The sequence below is a fragment of the Elephantulus edwardii genome, unplaced genomic scaffold (genome assembly GCF_000299155.1).
Source record: "Elephantulus edwardii isolate Elephantulus edwardi_28Jun2011 unplaced genomic scaffold, EleEdw1.0 scaffold00089, whole genome shotgun sequence".
NCBI classification, from domain to species: domain Eukaryota; kingdom Metazoa; phylum Chordata; class Mammalia; order Macroscelidea; family Macroscelididae; genus Elephantulus; species Elephantulus edwardii.
The window spans coordinates 10,559,956-10,562,932 of NW_006399839.1; the positions used below are offsets into that span (position 1 = coordinate 10,559,956).

Genomic DNA, 2,977 nt, shown 5'->3' on the forward strand with positions numbered 1-2,977 from the left:
CCTCCCCTACTTCGCCCCCTCCCCAGCCCACTTCGCAAATGCACCTCTTGTTCCAGGTTGTTGTCATATACACACTGTCTGATCATGTATTTCTTTCAGACAGCTCTTCCCCTCGTCTGTTCCAATGCAGTGTTCATTGTCTATCCACTCTCTTAAATCTGTGCTTTGCAATCTTTTCAACTTACTTCATCACTTCTCCCTTTCTCTTGAAACTTCTCTGTGCACAAGGGCACCTTTCAGAGTCTCTTCCAACATCCATTTTAGTCTGTTGTTTCTTTCCTGTCCTTTTTTACGACTTTTTGTTTTCTCTGTAGATGCTCTCCTTGGTGGCACTCCAAAACTTATTCGCTCTTTCGTCATTAGTACCCAAATTGTCCAATCTATGCATTTTGGGGCGGGGGGTGGGAAATAACTTTATTTCACTTGGGAGCGGTGTCTGGCTCAGAACTTCTGTAGGTGCTTCTTGGGGTCGACAGCCTTGAGCCCACTGAAGCACACAGTCCTGCTCTATGGCTGGCCCTCTCCAATGGTGACAATGTTGATGATCTGGGGGACATTGAAGCAGGGCGACAGGTGCATGGACATGTTCTCATGGTGTTCCTCAAAGTGATTGTACTTGTGGAAGTAGTGGAGGTAGACCTCACAGATGACCCTCTGCATGTCTACCTTGATCACCACAGCAAAAAGGATTTGCCCTTGGGTGGAGATGTCATCAGTGAAAGGGCGTTTCATGTCAATACAGGTGCCCTCAATGACCTCCTTGGGCATCATGAAGCCCAGATCAATGTTCCTGTAATAACACAGGAGCTTCTCCTTGCCAGCTTCTCCAAATATAATCTTCCTTTTGTTCTGGAAGATGGTTGGCTGCTTCTGATAGGCAGTCATTCTGAATGTCCGCCACCTTCTCAGCCACATGGAAAAAGGCCAAGCTATTCTTCAGATGAGCTCTGTATTCAGGCTTTCATGAATTTGTTTTCATTTCTTTCAGCTTCAACCTTAACTCTCCTGTGAGTCATTGGTAGTCTGCTAGGTAAATGGCCCCAGGCTTTGTTCTTGATGGTTTTCATGAACGTCTCCACTGTCTCTTTCCTCAGATGTAGTAGATTTGATTCCTGAAGAGTCCATCTGCCAAGGTCCATGTGTATAGGTGCTGTTTATGTTACTGAGTACAGATATTTGCAAAGAATTAGGTCTTTCAAAATTCACCATGTGATCTCCAATCTGGTACTGTTCTTTTCACCTAGGTTCATATTTCCAGCTATTAATTTTTCTTTGTTTCTAACCTTTGCATTCCAATCACCGGTATCGATCACTGCATTTTGGTTGTATGTTTGGTTAAGTTACACGGGAGACATTGATAAAAGATTTTCCTATTTTCTATCTCTCTGGCATGACTGGTCAGTGTGACAATTTGAGTAATAGTCAGTTGTTTTCTTCGTAAGCATGTGTATATTTTCCTATAACTGACAACAGTGCATCAGAATAGGTCTTTTTTTTTTTTGTCATGAATGAAATGCCATTCTCCTTTAACTCGTCATTCCCACCATGGTAGTCTATAAGCTTGTCTAATTAAAAGTGACCAGTATCGGTCATGTCAACTCAGTGATGCCTAGAATATTGATCTTTTAACTTTCTATTTCGTTTTGATGATTTATAATTTTTCTAGATTCGTACTTTGTATATTACACATTCTGATAATTTTTAACTGAGATTTTATTGTAAGAACTTGGATTTCCATTCATTTATTGTTGCACATTTTCCTTCCTGCCACTCCCTCCCCCCAGTTCACTTTTTTCTTTAGAAAAAAGTTCTTTCATTGTTATACAGTCCACCCCCCCAACCAGTTTATATGCAGCTCTTATTCTGAACTCTTGTCACACCACTAATACCTAATCATATATTCCTTTTATACAGTTCTCTCCCTCAACTGTTTCAATGCCCTGTACATTATTTCTTCCCTCTTTTCTTAGTTTCTCCCCAACCCCCCTTGTCAGTCCTGTTTTATAACACTGGCATTATGTGGTATTTGTCCTTTTGTCACTGAGTTACTTCACTCAGCATAATGTCCTCCGTGGTCACCCATTCTGTATAATATTCCATGAGTCCTTTGTTTTTCAGTGCTGCATAATAGTCCATTGTGTGAATATACCACAGCTTCTCTATCCATTCATTTGTTGATGGACACTTGGGTTGTTCCCAGCTCTTAGCTATTGTGAACAAAGCAGCAATAAACATGGGTGTGCACATTCTGATAATTAATGGATGTTTGCAGGAAGCTCTGGTGACCTACTGGCAAGAAGCCGCACTACAATCCCGAGGGGATGTGGTTCAAATGCATCAGTGGCTCCATGGTAGAAGGATAGGCAGTCTCCTCCTGTGTGATTAATTGCCTCTGAAAACCTGCCAGAGGGGCACCTATGGCTAGGTTCTGACTCAACAGCATTCAACAACCAGCAGCACCACATCAGCAAATGAAGATTATTTAAGCTTTGTTCTATCTACAGGTTTGTCCTGGAGAGGGTGAATGAAACCAGCCTGCTCCTTAGAGGCAAGGATACTGAAGCTTCGTCTGACATACTTTGGACATGTTGCAAGGAGGTACCAGTCCTTGGAGAGGGACATCATGCTTGGGAGGGTGGAGGGGCAGCGCAGGCAAGGAAGACCCTCAATGAGATAGACTGATACAGTGACTGGGGTAACGGGGTAGGTGTGTCAGAAATAGACTGGCACAGGACAGAGCAGAGTTTAGGGCTGTTGTACATAGGGTCGCTATGAGTCACAGGCGACTTGACGGCACATAACAACAACAACAACATCATTCAGGCCAACTCTACTCTGGGGCGGCCACTCTTCTTTGGCTATATTTTTAATGCCTTCCAACCTGAGGGGCTCAATTTCTGACACTAAATCACACCATCTTCTGCTGCTATTGCTAAGATCTTTCACTGGCCAGCATTTTTAGAGGGGGACTGCCAGT

At 43.1% G+C, this 2,977-nt stretch overlaps 1 pseudogene; it reads right to left on the bottom strand.

Annotated features, from left to right (window-relative positions):
* Window positions 1-507: 507 nt before the first annotated feature.
* Window positions 508-885, bottom strand: LOC102871505 (annotated as a pseudogene).
* Between the last annotated feature and the right edge of the window lie 2,092 nt (window positions 886-2,977).